We start from the raw sequence: 16,925 nt of genomic DNA, 5'->3' as shown, positions 1-16,925 counted from the left end.
CAATTAGTTTGATTCGTCCATATGAAATAGATTTTTATTAATAATTGTAGCCATTTTTTATTTTATCTCAAAAAATAATTCGGGGGCGCTGCCCCCGAACTATCACATTTTGCTACACCCCTGTTTGCCCCCCCCCCCCCCCACACACACATGAATCCTAGCTACGCCACTGTATATAACTAAACATTTTAGGTCACATTTTTCGTTCTGCCCTATAGTTTTATGGTATATCTGAATTGTTAAATGTTTTTAACATGCTCAATTTAGTGAGAATCTGTTCTTGGATCATGTTTTTTTTGGACAAAAAAAGCATATTTTTATCACCCAAAAAAAACTAATACCTTCGTGGCCATTAGTTTTGGATCACCTAAAAAACATATATACAAGTCAAATTGCGGTGACCCAAAAGCTGGTTTCCAATAAACAAAACCTGTAGATCATATCTATTTTGTTAAGTGTGAAAAAAAATGTCAAAAACAATGATTTTCACGTTTATCCGGAAATCTTCAATCTTTTATTCTTCTAGAAATTTCGTGCGAGGGAGAACCCGGTAAGATTCTGGTAGGCGGGGGCCGACTGTTTATATAAAAGTTGGGTTCGCCGGAAGCTTCTGGAATCGTATTTCACCTTTCCGGAATTGAACCAACTGCGCTGGAGCGCCTCCCGAGTGACCACCTCAAAGTATCCAACTTTCTGCACCTCGGCCTTCCGCCCAATTGCGTAATCCTACAAGACAAAACTCAAAAACCAAGCGTAAGCTAGAGAGAGATGAGCAAGAACTAAGAAACGCAAGTAAAAGCAAGCACAAGCATAATGATTCCTTCAAAACAAAATGAAAGGTGCTGCTTATGATGATTCCTTCAAAAATAAAAATTAAAGAGTATGTACAAAGCAACAGACCCACCACCTTCACTCTTTTGAGGGAGACAGCCCAAAAACTACAGACTACCACACTGACCAGGTGATGATGGCCCATGCAGGAGTGTGGAAAGGAGCATCAGTAACAGAACCCGAATTGTCCACTCCTATGGTTTTCTATGCCATCAATCAATTGTAGTTGATCAAGCAGGAGACTTCACACGTTTATATAGAACTTGGGTTCGCCGGAAGCTTATGGAATTGTATTTCACCTTTCCGGAATTGAGCCAAAAGACGCTGTAGCGCCTCCTGAGTGACCACCTCAAAGTATCCAACTTGCTGCACCTCTACACTCAGGTTTCCGCCCAATTGCGTAATCCTACGAGACAAAACTCAAAAACCAAGAGTAAGCTAGAGAAAGATGAGCAAGAACTAAGAAGAAAAGTAAGTAAAAGCAAGTACAAGCATAATGATTCCTTCAAAAACAAAATGAAAGGCGCTACTTAAAATGATTCCTTCAAAAAAAAATTTTAAAGACGATGTACAAAGCAACAGAACCACCATCTTCACTCTTTTGAGGGAGACAGCCCAAAAAATACAGACTACCACCTGACCAGGTGATGATGGCCCATGCAGGAGTATCAGTAACAGAACCCATACTAGATTCCTATGCTTTCTAGGACATCAATTCTAGTTGATCCAAGCAGGAGACTTTACACGTTCATATCATCACCCCACTCAACTCAGGACTAATCTCCACCAGGTCCTCCGCTCCCACACCCACTACCGATTGGCCCTCCCCCTCGCACGAAAGCACAGGTTCCTCATTCAAGAGCTCTTCCCCAAAAAAATCATCATTATCAACATCCAAAACCCCATTCAAGAGTTCTCCTTTGATGGTAGGCTCCTTTTCTTCTTGCCTGCCACCTTTGTTCTCCTCCTTCCTCTGCTCTTGGTGCTGGAGCAGGTTGCTGATGAACGCGGTGTTGCTCAGGGCTCGCGCAAGGAACGGCATCATGTGCTGCTGCGTGCGCTCGGTGCCCTGTATCCGGTCTTCCATGGCCATCATCTGGGCCCTCGAGCTCTGCTGCCTCTCAGCCTCACCACTTCCAGCATCAACGCATTACGGCCCCTCCTCAACCACTCCATCTCCCCATCGAGCCCGAACTCTCCCACCAACTAGACGCAGGAGCCCGGTCCGTGGTGATGAGGGTCTCCTCCTCTTGATTCTCCTCAGCAGGTGCTCCCGTCCTGCCAGAAACCCACACTCCGTGGGCGAACCCACAACGATCCGGATCCACCTTCCTGAATCCCGGCAGTACTTGAAGAAACACACTCTTTACAGTCAAGTATGGCTTGGTCAAAATGGCGACGTCGGCCAGAAGATCTCTTCGCCGGAAAACGATCCATCGGAAACTCAGCGAGCAAGCAAGGAACAGGTCAGAATTCACCAAAATCTGGTGTAGGAAGGAGAGTCTCGGCTTTTGTTGTTTCAACCTTTCAATTTGGGAAAAAAGACCCCGGAAATTCCTGGTAGAAAACAGCGTAGAATTGAAGGAAATTTGTGCAATTGGGAAATTTTCTGGTTTTGGTTTCGATATGGGAAGAATGTGGAGGATTTCACGCTTCTGGACATTGAGGGAAAAGAGGAAAGCGGGGAATAATTGTTTTCTCCAGAACCTTCGAAGTAGAAATCTCAGGTTTATCGATGGGCGAAAAAATGGACAAAAGTAGTAAAAAACAAAAGTAGGATTTCATGTGTTCAGGAATTAGGAGTTTATTGGGGGAAATTCTTTTTTTTTTTTTATTCTAGAAATTTCGATAGAGGAGGGTTGCGAGAGATTCTGCCGGGGAAACGGGTCAATCCTTTATAATTCTGGCTCGGGGGGAAGCTTCTGGAATTATGTTTGGTGTTTCTGCTCGGGGGGAAGCTTCTGGAATTATACTGTCGCTTCCAAGCCGTGGGAAGCTACTGGACTTATGGAGCAACAGAAGCAAGAAATTGATATCGCGAGAAGCATCTGGAGGCGCGGGGAACAGAACTAAGACATTATTTGTCACCGATTCGTATCGCGAGAAGCATCTGGAGGCGCGGGGAACAGAACTAAGACATTATTTGCCACCGATTCGTATCGCGAGAAGCATCTGGAGGCGCGAGGAACAAAACTAAGACATTATTTGTCACCGATTCGTATCGCGAGAAGCATCTGGAGGCGCGAGGAACAAAACTAAGGCATTTTATCACCGATTCGTGTCGCGAGAAGCATCTGGAAAAGAACATTTCTCAGCCGAGAGGGGTTTTTTTTCTTGGTCGTTATGCCCCTACCTGTTTCGAATAAGGGCTCTTGCATTCTCTTCCTTTCGTTCATCGTTAGTACGGCTGTCAACGGACCCAGACCAAACCTTATAGGGTCCGGGTATGGGGACAAATAAGAAGACCCGATTAAGGCCCAGGTCCGGATCCGAGTTTTGATTAAGACCCACAAATTTTTAATGTAAACATGATAAAAAAAAATTATGATTTTATCGGGTCTGGTTCATGTAGTTCTTATCGGGCCTGGGTATGGATTTTTTATAATAGACCGATTAGACCTGGTCATGACCCGATACTATAACCATAAATATGGTCCAAGTCTAGTTCCAAAGGGTTCCAACCAAACCCGACCCATTGACACCCCTTATTCATCATTAGTAGGGTGTGAATGGGTTGGGTTTACGTGGACCCTGACCCAGTCCAAACCCTATAGGGTTCGGGCATGGTGACAAATAAGAAGACCCGATTAAGACTCGGGTTCGGACTTGAAAGTCCGATTAATACATGGATCCAAGCATAGTTTATAAAATTTTATACCAGACTCGGGCTCGACCCGAGTTCCAATTAAGACCCACAAATTTTAAAATATAAAAATAATGAAAATATTATTTTATCGAGTATGGTCTAAATCTGGTTCATCTAGTTTTTATCGGATCCGAGGTATGATTTCTCTTATTGTAAAGTTCACAATTTTTTTAGAATTTTGAAATAAATTTAAAAAATTGTGAACTATTTTGGTTAAATATTGCTTTTCTGGAAACTTATCGATTAATTAGTTAGTAAATTCATTATCAATAATATTTTGACATTTATTTGAGTTATTTGATGTTTAATTAATTGAGAAATTTATAAGATTTTTACAAGGTATTTTATGTTTCAAATCAACCCAAATGAATTTTGGTAGGGTTTAGACCCATATCAAGGTTTAAACTAAACACATAAAGGATGTGGATCTATTTGAGACCTAATTAATTGATCTCTCGCTAATGTAGAAAGTATTTTGGATCTATTTGAAGATCCAAATGGATTCTACTAAGCAAAGTGAGTTATGCATCCATTTAAAGACCCAAATGGGTCCCTCTAAGTCAAAAATATTTTTGATTCATTTGGAGACCCAAATGGATCCCACTACGAAAAATAAGATGATAGGTCCACTTGGAGACCCAATTGAATTTCACTAAAAAAAAGATATTTTGGATCCATTGGAGATCCAATTATTTTCCAAAAGTTAACATGAGTGATGAGCCATAATTCTTAAATTGAACTTGTATCAAGATGAGCTGAACCCGAGGTCATGACAAGTAGGGATATCAACAGGTCGAGTTTACCGGACTTGACCCATACCAAACCTTATAGGGGCCCGATATAGTGATAAAGAAGAATACCTTGGTCCGGACCCAAAAGTTCAACTAATACATGGAGGAGCCATGTATAGTTTGTGGAGCCTAATAAGGATAACAATCAAGCAGTTACAACTGACCCAGATAAAGATAAAAATCAAACCACTGTGAAGAAGTTTCTCTTAGAAAAAAAATCCAGCATCAAATTGGACTCTTTCCATGATTGATCCCACGTTTTGGATAAACCAAATGAGATCAGAATTATCATTTTGATAATATTAACAAAAATGATAATTGTTGTTATTATCTTTTGATAATTGTTAGCGTCATATCAAAACCGTGTATTTCAAAACTCTTGTAACATTATTATGGTTATAAATAAAGTAATCTAACCTTTCGGTGGATAAGAGAGTGATTATCGAGTTTGTCTATCAAGTTTATTATTCTTTCATAGTATCAGAGCTATCAAGCTCAAACAAGTTTTTAATGGCCTCCACCTCATCGCTTTCCTTTCCCACGACCCAGTGGAATGCTATCACCAGTCTCGTTTGGATAAAATTAAACTGAGACAACTATTTAGTGTAGAGATCTCAACTCAAATAGGCCATGATCAACCAATATCTTCTTAAGTTCGTTGATGGCTCATCGCCTCAACCAGATCAATTCATTGTTGCATTAGATGGAGGTAAAACAGATAATCCAAGTAATCCTATTTAGGTTCATTCTGATCAACTGGCTCTCAGCTGGATCAAGACGACTATTTCAGAGACTATTCTCGATCAAATTATGAGAAGAAAAATAACACGTGAAGCCTAACTTGTTCCGAAAAAAGCATATGGGTCGCAATCTCCTTTGAGACTCATGATTTTGAAGAAAGACCTGACTTTCATCAAGAAAGAAAGTATGTATATGTTGTCATATCTAGACCATATAAAATTTTTAGCTAATTCTCTTACCGCTACCAACCACGTCGTAGATGATGAGGAACTAGTTCAGATAACCTTGAATGGTCTCCCTCTCGAGTATGAGAGTTTTGTGACCTCAATCACCACCAATCCAGCTCCTTATACCTTCACAGATCTATATGATCTTCTTCTTAATCACGAAAAATGTGTGATTCTGATCTATGCCAAGCCTATTGAAACTCAGCATACTGTTTTTTTCGCTTTTAGAAGTCGCGGTTGCGGCCATGGCTTTTATAGAGGTTGTGGTAGGGGACAAGGAAGAAATTTCTCTCAAAACTCGCCTAATAGCAATTCGGTTACACAAAACCAAGGCGATCGTGGGGTAGTCATCTGTCAATATTATGAAAAATGAGATCATATTGTCAAAAATTGCTAGAATATACCTAAAGCCTTCTTTGCAATCCATCGATGACTATTGGTATCCTGACACTGGTGCTATAAATCATCTAACTATGGATGACCAACAACTCTCAAATAAATCACAGTATCATGGGGGGTGAGCAAATCATGATTGGCAATGGTAAGATGCTTTCCATCTTCAACACTGGTAATCTTGTTCTGAAATCACATGGCTCTACCTTTGATTTAAAAAATATTTTTCTATATTCTTGCTATCACGAAAAATATTTTATCTGTGAGCCAATTTAGTGAAGATAATGATTATATTTTTGAATTTATACCCTTTGAATTCCTTGTTAAGGACCGACAGTCATGCAAGATCTGTCTCAGGGGACCGAAATCCAACGTAGGACTTTATCCAATCAAAATTGATCTTAAACCCCGTGCATTCTCCACTACCCGCTACTCACTTTTCCTTGCCTGCTTTATAGCTTTGCTTTACTAGCACCCGAGCCCACTTCATTTAAACAGGCTAATCTTGATCTCAAATGGCGCACGACTAAGTAGGATGAGTTTCACGTGCTCCAACTTAATCATGCTTGGCATCTCGTTCCTCTTCAACCCCACTATAATGTCATTGGTTTAAAATGAGTTTTTCGGATCAAGCAAAATGTTGATGGCTAAATGGTTCGCTACAAGTTTCGTCTGGTCGCTAAGAGTTTTCATTAGGAAGGAGGAATTGATTTTTTCAAAACTTTTAGTCCCGTTGTTAAACCCACTACTATTCGAGTTGTTCTTGCTCTTGTGGTTTTATTAATAATGTCTTCTTAAATGGTTTACTTTCTGAAGATGTTTATATGGCCCAACCTCCAAGTTTTAAATACTCTTTTTACCCTCATCATGTATGCAAATTGGATCGGATTTTGTATGGACTCAAACAGGCACCGCACGCTTGGTACCAGCGTCTCAGATCTTATCTTCAGTCTCATGATTTTTTTATCTCACTTTTTAATGCCACGCTATTTATTTTTCAAGATAATGGTCTAGTTGACTATTTACTAGTTTATGTTGATGATATCATCATCACTGGGAGTTCCACTCTTGCCATTAAACAATTGATTCAACGCTTAAGTCCTGCATTTTCTATTAAAGATCTTGGATACACAAATTACTTTTTGGGTATTGAAGTTCATTAAGCCTCCTCTGATCTTCTTCTCTGTCAGCACACATATGCTCTTACTTTACTTCACCGAGCTTCTATGAAAGATGCAAAGTCTATCTCTACTATTTCGAGCTCCACTACCAGGTTATCAAAAGACGATGCTCCTTTCTTTAATGATCCTACTTTATATCGATGAGTCGTGGGCGGGTTACAATATCTCACTATCACAAGACCTGATATTGCCTTTGCTGTCAGCAATGTCTGTCAATTCATGCGTCAACCCACGATTACTCATTGGTCTACTGTCAAATGCACCATGCACTATCTCAAGAATAACATTCATCATGGGTTTTTTTTTGCACAGTTATCTTCCTTACAACTCAGTGCCTTCTTTAATGCAGGCTGAACTGACAACCTTGATGACCGAAAGTCTAACAATGGTTTTGCTATTTTTTGGGGCTCTAAGTTTCTTGGTCTTCTCGCAAACAAAGAACAATAGCTCGATCCAGTCTTGAAGCTGAATATAAATCTCTCACATGTGCTGCATCTGACCCTCCTTAGCTCAAGCCACTTCTAATTCAGCTTGGTTTTGTTTTTCCTATACCACCTAATCTTTTGTATGATAATATTAGGGCCTTATATCTCATTACCAACTCAGTGTTTTATGCTAAAACCAAGCATTTGAAAATCGATTTTTATTTTGTTCGAAATCATGTGCAAAAATGTCATCTTCAAGTTTAGTTTATCACCTCATCTGACCAGCTAGCCGACGACCTCACCAAAGCCTCTTTCATACTCACTATTTGTTTTTATTCTAGACAAGCTCATCGTAATTGAACCTACGTTGAGTTCGCAGGGGCATGATAAGAATAACAATCAAACAGTTACAACCGATCGAGACAAGGATAAAAATCAAACCACTCTGAAGAAGTTTCTCTCAAAAAGAAACTCCTGCATCAAATTGGACTCCTTTCATGAGTGATCTCACGTTTTGGATAAAGCAAATGAGATCGTCGTATCAAAACCATGTATTCTAAAACTTGTAACATTATTATGCTTATAAATAAAGTACTCAATCTTCTCGCTGGACAAGAGAGTGATTATCGAGTTTGTCTATAAAGTTTATTATTCTTTAAAAACCATGTATAGTTTGTGAAATTTTATACCAGACTTGGGCCCGATCGAGTTTCAGTTAAGACCCATAATTTTTTAATAATATAAAAAATAAAAAATATTATTTTATCAAGTATGACCTGGGTCTATGTAATTTTTATCGGGTCCAAGTTTGGTTTATCACATGATGAATCCGATTAGACCTGGGTGTAGACCCAATACCATTCCCAAAAATTGAGACCAGTAACCAAACCCAACTCGTTGGCACTTCTAATGACAAGCCTAAGCTAAACAAGTGAAGCTTAAGCTGGCTCACTAACAAAATATATACACCTTTTTAGCAAGGATTTGTGCATCTGCCCCATTTCTTGCAACACCAAATTAACAGAGGAGTTTAAATTTTAGAATTGAAGTACTGCCAAGGGATTTGAGGTGTCGTGTTTGTTTTCTTTCTTGATAAGACGCCTATTGGGAAATCCTTTCATCTTTATTGTAGAAATTTCGAGAGACAAGGGTGCGAGATATTCTGTTGTGCAAATGGGCCAATCCTTTACATCTCCGGATCGCCGGAAGCTTCTGGAACTATGTTTGGTGTTTCGGCTGGTGGGGAGCTTCTGGAACTGTGATCTTGCTTCCGAGCCAAGGGAAGCTTCTGGAGGGGATAAACAGAACAAGAAATTTGTTCACTCGATTCGTGTCGTGGGAAGCGTCTGGAGGGGAGGAACAGAACAAAATATTTGCTCACCCGATTGGTGTCGCGGGAAGCTTCTGGAGGGGAGGAACAGCGCAAAAAATTTGCGCACCCGGGAAGCCTCTGGAGGGGGAGGAACAGAGCAAAAAATTTGTGCACCCGATTCGTGTCGCGGGAAGCTTCTGGACGGAGGAACAGAACAAGAAATTTGTCCACTCGATTCGTGTCGTGGGAAGCGTCTGGAAGGGAGGAACAGAACAAAATATTTGCTCACCCGATTCGTGTCGCGGGAAGCTTCTGGAGGGGAGGAACAGAGCAAAAAATTTGCGCATCCGGGAAGCCTCTGGAGAGGAGGAACAGAACAAAAAAATTTGTGCATCCGATTCGTCATGTCGCGGGAAGCTTCTGGAGGGGAGGAACAGAACACGGCACTTGTCTGTCACCCGAAATCGTGTCGCGGGAAGCTTCCGGAGAAGAGCAGTAGAACAGGATATTTATGATCAGAATTAGGTGCCAACTCGGCCCGCCATGAATTGGGTTTGGGTCAAGGTTTTACGTTCGGGCTAGTTACTTACCGAGCTGAAACTCGATCCGTTATATATGTGGGCTGGGTCTGGATTAGCTCAGAAGTTACCAAGCCGGTTCAACAGAGCTATTTATTAATTTTTAATAATTAAAATTTTTTTAAATTAATTAATTGCATAATAACTTTATAATTATTATTATTTATGCATTAATTTTATGAAAACTAAAAAGATAATTAATTAGGTACATAGGAACTTGTTAATTATTTATTATCTACATAATTAGTTGCACTAATTAGTTGAGTTTTGAATGGGTTCAGTGGTACCCAACCCGTTTCACATTGGGTCAATGGTCTGAGTCATGGGCTGCTCTCCAAACCCAAGCCTGTTAAGAGTAGGATCAAAGTCGGGGCCATTAGTAAATGTGCAGGTCCATCTCTGGCTGAGCCAAGCCTGCCCGATGCCCACCCCTACTTGTATCCTCTTCCTTACATTTGTGAGATTGCAGGTAGGGTGTCAACAGGTTGAGTTTGGTTTAAACTTGATTTGAGACGATGGTACTGAGTCCAGACACACCATAAAAGAAATCATACTTGGATCCTATAAAGATTACATGAACCAGACTTGGATCATACTCGCTAAAATAATATTTTTTATTATTTTTATATTAAAAAATTGCAAGCCTTAATCAGAACTCCGATAAGACTAAGACTTGCATGAAATTTTCACAAACCTTACCCGGCTTCATATATTAATGGGATCCTTTGAGTTCAACCCATATTCTAATTGGGCCTTCTTATTTATTACCAAAGGGTCCGGTAGTCGGGTCCGAGTCAAACCCAACCCATTGATAAATACCGTTAATTGCAAAGAGGTGTTAGGGGGTGTTAAGAGGTATGACCTAATCAAGCAACTTGCATCACGAGTTTGACACACACATAAATTTGAAGGGTCATTCAGTAAATAGGACACGGGGACACGGATTCTTTTAAATTTTTATTCAAAAAAAAACTTCTGTTGAGATTTTAGTACGTAATAAAAAAATTTAAATACTAAATATATTTATATAACGTAATTGTAGGTTTGAGTGTTGTGAACGAGTCGTCAGGGATCAGGTTAAGCTGGTCTAGGTCTCCATGTTGGTTTTAACCTGTCATATATGGTCTAGGTCTCCATGTTGGTCTTAACCTGTCATATATGGTCTAGGTCAAGTTGGTCTAGGTCTCCATGTTGGTCTTAACCTGTCATATATAACGTATTGTTTTATTTAAAGGGTATGTTAGCCCTTACGAGATTTTCTAGATCAGGCTCCAATTGGGTCAAACTTCGAGAAATCAAAGAAGAACAAGCAGACAACTGGAATTGTGATCATGCTTCCGAGCCGAAGGAACTCGAAGGAACAGAACAAGAAATTTTGTCCACCCGAATCGTGTATCGGGAAGCGTCTGGAGGGGACGGAGGAACAGAACAAGGACACTTGTCACCCGGTTCGTGTCGCGAGAAGCTTCTCGAGAAGAGAAATAGAACAGGACAATTCTGCGCCGAGTTGTGTTTTTTCTCGGTCGTTTGTGCCCCTACTTGTTTCGAGTAAGGACACTTGTATCCTCTTCCTTTCAGTTGTGAGCAACTTTGCTACGCGAGTTTGACACACCTAAAAAATCTTGAAGGGTCTTCGAGAAATAGGACACGACTCGAGGACATGGATTCTTTTAATTTTTTATTCATAATTTACTTTTTGTTGATATTTTAGTACATAAATTACTTTTTTTGTAAATGTTTATAAAAAAATTTTAAATAGTAGCAAAACTAAACATCAAATCCTGCTAATAGGAATTGGACTCAGTAGAATATTGGATAGATCCAGTCCTTGATCTTCCTAAGCAAACAAAGAACTGGTCAGGGACTTTTACTTGGACCCCAATCTACATGGTTCGCAAAATTGAGAGAAAAAGAATGGAAAAAACGACCAACCGGATGTCCGCAGGGTGTGGAGTGCATAGTGACAAATGTTAAAAGGGCAAAATATCGGCAGTCAAAAACTATGGAGATATTGAAATTTTTCATAAACCTCACATTTTTTGGCAAAAATCTCGACAATAAAAAATAAATTAAAAATAAAAAATTTATAAGAAAAAAATAAATAAAACACATTTAAAAATAAAAAACTCAGGGGTTTTAAAGATAAATAGCTGCTAAAATTGTAAATATCATGATATTTGTACCGTTTTAAACTTTTATATCATTTCTCGTGATATTATCGCAAGATTTTCATAAATCAAACATTATTTGTCACTATGTTGTGGTGTTAAAGAGGTAAGTCTGACACACATAAATTTGAAGGTTCTTTGACAAAATAAAACACGAGGACACGGATTCTTTTAATTTTTTATTCAATAAATTTTTTTGTTGATATTTTAGTACATAAATTAATTTTTATTTAAACGTTGATGAAAATTTGTAAGCATTAAATATATCTAAATAATGTGTTTATGGGTTTGCCTTGTCAACGTGTCAATTTTTTTAAATTTATTACACGAAAAAGATGAGCCCAAAACAGAGACCAGATCAGCTCCAATACTGATTCTCGAAATGAACCGTCCAACTTTTAACCAGCAATTGTGAGGCAAATTGGTTTCTTAATTCTTGAAAATTTATGCTATGATCTGCACTATCAACTACAAAGAAAAGTAAAGAATAGGGTTTAGAATGAGAAGGAAGAATAAAAACTAAGTTTAAAATAATTAGTCAATCAAAATCTTTACAAAGCCTTCAAAATTAATTATTTATACTTTGAAAGAAAACCATAATCTTATGACGGATTTCGGGTAAATCCGAAAATTCAAACACAATCAAAATAAAATGCATGACTAAATTAACCTATATACGGATCCAAATCCAATTACACGACTAATACTCCTCCACCTTCTGCTTGCCTTTCTTCTTGCCCAGCATTATTATCTTCAGATTGGAGAATACTTGCCCTCGAGTCGGATTCCTATTGCGCTTCTTCTGATGTGTAAACCGTCAATTTGATACAACTTCTTGGTCAAGAAGGTCGGCAATGGTGGGATCTGATTGGAACCAAGTCCTTCTCAAGAAACCAAGTCCTTCTCAAGAAGAGTCCGGTGGTCTCCCACCCGACCCGACCCGACCCGACCCGACCCGACCCGACCCTAGGTCGATAACAAAAGGGAAGGCGACTGCCTGATACAGCGATGGGCAGGATAGCCGTCCTGCTGTCGAGGCTTGCTCCGGCCGATGTGATGTCACTGGTTGTGCTCCGATCAGTGTTGACCCCCTGTCCGGTTGGCTAAAGCATCAACTGAATAGGAAAAGGGGCGGGCCCTTGGCCGTTTTTGGTCGTCAGGCGGCCTGGCCGGCAACGGCTAAACCTAATCCGACTGGGGGAGTCAAGGGTAGGCTGCTCCTCGATCCGGTTGTGCTCCCTATTGGCTGAACCCGAAATGGCTGAAACAAAGGGTCACCTTGAACGAAAATCCATTTTCTAGCATTTTTTGCTCCGTTTGGCTGGGCATTCATCTACAGAAATAGTCTCTGAAACTACCATGACCCGTCACTGCCAATTGGGTTGAGTGGAGGTTGGGGTGAATGTTCATTGATTCAAGCTGATGAATCCTCAAGCGAGTTGATCGGTTCCTCGACCACATTGTTGACGCAATTCGGATCGAGGCTGGACTCGCTGATATTTGATTTGAGTTACTCATCTGCCGCTCCTGACACTCGAATCGTTCCGTGAACATCTCTAGCATCGCTACAAAATTTTGATTCATCATGACGATCAGATCATTCAATCCATCAAACTTTCGACCAGTAAGTATTCAAGGTTTTTTCTCGATGCGATCAAGTCTTTTCTGTAAATTATGTAAATTTTTGATCCAGATGATAAACACATCATGCAATAGGTTCTCCAAGATTGCCCTTCGAACTATGTGCCATCACGAGCATCGAGTAAATGTCCTTGGCTATGATACCAACTTGATGCAAATAGGTTGAATGTTATGATCTATGATTTAGATCAACTATGAAAAGAAAATAAGGAATAGGATTTAGAAAGAGAAGGGAGAAGAGAAACTAAGTTTAGAATGTTCTTTACAAAACCTTCAAAATGAAGTATTTATACTTAAAAGCAAAACACTACAAACGGATTTTCAATAGATCCAATAATCCAAACACAATTCAAATAAAATGCATGACTAAATTGACTTATTTGAATTCAAATGGGATCCCAAGACTAATACTCCACTTTCTTCGGGTCTTTCTTCTTCTTTATGGGTGGATTTGGATCCAACTCTATCTTGCATCAAGCAGTGATATGTCATAAAAATATAAAATAATATTAAATACTAATTTTGTTTTTATTTATTTAAAAAATAACCCAATTGGGTCGGTTGAGAATCTATTTTTTCTCGATAAGATGTGAATACATTACTAATGATCGATCGATTCAGAATGATAATGATAACATGCGCCACTACATAAGTTTGTCTTTATGGCATAGACTTTGGTTCAATCTTTGTTAGGTGACTCAAATTTGCTTAGTTTGTACACCAGTTTTATAACTGCATATCATGTGGACTGATTTTTGCTATGAGTGCCGGTCACTGATTGGTGGATGTTTAATTGGCAAGCAATTCGATAGAACGCTGACAACCACTCATCTTGGCATTTCTCGATATGAGTGTGGTCCCCATCTTATGAAATGTTGAGATGGGCGGCTGTCAGCAGCGGCAGTGGCGCTGCATCATGCAGTACTGCTACATAAAAAATGCCCTCTTTTATAGAAAGCCACTAATAGATTTTAGATTCTTAAATAGTAAGAACATGAGTTGGATCAGATTGAGTGGTGAGCCACCGGTTTAATGTTTAAATTGAACTTGTGGCAAGATGAGCTGAACACGAGGTCATGACAAGGGTGTCAACGGTCGAGTTTACCCCGACCAAACTCTATAGGGTCCGTGTATGGTGACATAGAAGAAGACTGGAGTCTGTACTCGAAGCTCCAATTAATAAATGGACCCGAGTTTTGTTTGTGAACTTTTATACCAAACCCGGGCCTCACTCGAGTTCTGATTAAGACCTGCAATTTTTTAATGTAAAAATGATAAAAAATATTTTTTTACTAGGTATGGTCCGGGTCTGGTTCATGTAGTTCTTATTGGGTTCGGTTATAGTTTTTTTTATAGTAGACCCGATTAGACCAGAGTCCAGACCCAATACCATACCCGAAAATCTAGTCCAAGTCTAGTTTCACCTGGGTCCGAACCAAACCCGACCCATTGACACGTCTAATGACAAGTAAGGGTGTCAACGAGTCGAGTTTACCCAGACTCAACACACACCAAACTCTATATGGTTCGGTTATGGTGATAAATAAGAAGACCCGATTAAAACTCGGGTCTTGACCTGAAGGTCCAATTATAATACATAGAGCCAGGTATAGTTTATGAAATTTTATACCAGACCCGAGCCTGACCTGAGTTTCGATTAAGACCTGCAATATTTCAATGTAAAAGTGATAAAAAATATTATTTTACCAGGTATGGCCCAGGTCTGGTTCATGTAGTTTTTATTGGGTCCAAGTATGATGTCTCTTATGGTGAGTAGGGATGGCAGTGGACCGGGTCGGGGTGGGGGACAAGGTCTCCACCCCTGCCTCGTCTCAAAATTATGCCCTTCATCCTCGCCTCCATCCCCTCATGGGTTTTGATTTTAATCTCCATCCCTGCCTTCATCTCCATTTCATGTCCTCCATCCCCCAGTCCAAATGGGGCGAGGCGGTTAAACAAACTTATAACGACGATATATAAAGGTGTCGTTATAGATTTGTCATTAACGGCGCCAATTGTGGGTGGCCAAGGCATTCACAGAGATATCTAAAGTCATCATAATTGCTATGTCAATGGTGGAGACTTTTGTTATTGTCATTAAAGAGTCGTCGCTATTGACTTTGTTCCTTGTAGTGTCTTGCGTCTTCTCTTGTTTGCTCATTCTCTTTATCTTGTGGTTTGTTTCATTTTTATTATGGTTTTGCATAATTGAGCCTAACGAACCAAATAGGGAAAGTTTTGGCTTGCTTCATTTACCAATGGATTAAGCTCGTGACTCGACTCATGCTTATATTTAGCCGAGCCAAGATCAAGCTTGACTCATCCCTAAACTAAATGAGCCGAACACAAGCTAGCTAGCTTGTGTAAAAACATTTCATATTTTTTATATATAGAATATATATATATATTATACTTAATAATTCATATTTTATGCTTATACTTCTTATGCATCCTTCTTTGTGTATATATTTTTTTATGTACTTTTCTCTTTATACATTATACTTAAAATATATATTATTCAAAAAATATGTATATATTTTATCTATACTAGCTCACCAAGGCAAGATGAACCAAACACCTATGTTTGGGATCAACTCGTGCTAAATGAGCTGCTCGTGACTCGACTCACCAACTATATGAATTGATGATAAACGAACTGTTAGGAAACAACCCTTCAACCTGACGATGGATCACAAAAAACAAGCACAAAAAAAAGCAAAAGGAGAAAACAATCACACACGAAGACAAGGATTTTAAGTAGTTCAGCAAAAACTGTCAATGTCCACGACCGCACAATGCTTTCTTTTTTTATTGATTGGGACAAAAAATACATAAGAGGATGCCTCTTTAAATAGGAGTCTACGAATTTTACACAGAGTCTACTAGTGTTTCTAGATGCAACAATGGTAAAATTACAGAACTAAAATTGTGGATTTATATTCAAGTAGGAAACTAATTCCACACTCCTCCAACACGAACTTGTTAACGAGTTGAGTCATGAGTTGCTTTGTAACGACCCAAACTGGGGCCTCTCGAGCCTAGGTTCATGGACATTAGTTTTCAGAGGAAAATTACCAAAATAACCTAAAAACCCATGCTAGAATTTTTTTTATAAGGATTAAAAGTCCATACATTCATTAACAACTATTACCATCCCAATAAAAGTGACAAAATTACACATTCAGAATAAAAGAAATGTAGGATGAAAAATACTCAGAGTGGTGAAAAGTATGGTGGTAGCTGAGTCTAAGTCCACGGCCAATTTCTTCGGTTGACAACAATCTTTGAACCTACAGTTGTAACCAAAAGAGGGGATGAGTCTACAACTTAATAAGTTCTCATTTACAATGTAGACACGACCGTTACAACTGTAGCCAGCTCTAAGATCCTAATATTAGTTTAGTTTGCTAACTAATCATACATGTTGTTTATAGATTTTACCTCTTTATTGTTTCTCTATCATCATTCTTAAAGTAGACATTCACATGCTACTCCAATCGTCTATTCCAAAAATAACCTCCTTGAGCATAGCAACCCATTCAGACAACACAGAGTCTACTATGTTGACCAAACATATGAACCACTCGCAACAACATAATCCAAATTGGCCAAGACTATGGACTCACAAGTGCTGCAGCTGCTCGCCGGAAGCCACAAAGTGCTAATCAGTAGCTAGCCGATGAGCTCAAGAGGTTATACTTGCCCCCCCCCCCCCCCAGTATTCAATGATCTATATATGCCCCCAAGGTGTCTAGGAGCTATACATGCCCC

The 16,925-nt window shown here is 39.3% G+C and overlaps 1 long non-coding RNA gene across 1 annotated transcript; it reads right to left on the bottom strand.

The window, feature by feature from the left end:
- Nucleotides 1–1,131: 1,131 nt before the first annotated feature.
- Nucleotides 1,132–3,440, bottom strand: LOC149815008 (uncharacterized). The gene is made up of 2 exons (XR_016427990.1): nucleotides 1,468–3,440; nucleotides 1,132–1,237 (listed from the first exon to the last, which is right to left on the bottom strand). It is a non-coding gene; the product is annotated as an uncharacterized LOC149815008 (long non-coding RNA).
- Nucleotides 3,441–16,925: the final 13,485 nt, after the last annotated feature.

This window comes from Nuphar pumila, chromosome 15 (genome assembly GCF_984573655.1).
Source record: "Nuphar pumila chromosome 15, dmNupPumi1.hap1.1, whole genome shotgun sequence".
NCBI classification, from domain to species: Eukaryota; Viridiplantae; Streptophyta; class Magnoliopsida; order Nymphaeales; family Nymphaeaceae; genus Nuphar; species Nuphar pumila.
This window is presented reverse-complemented; position numbering and strand designations above follow the sequence as displayed.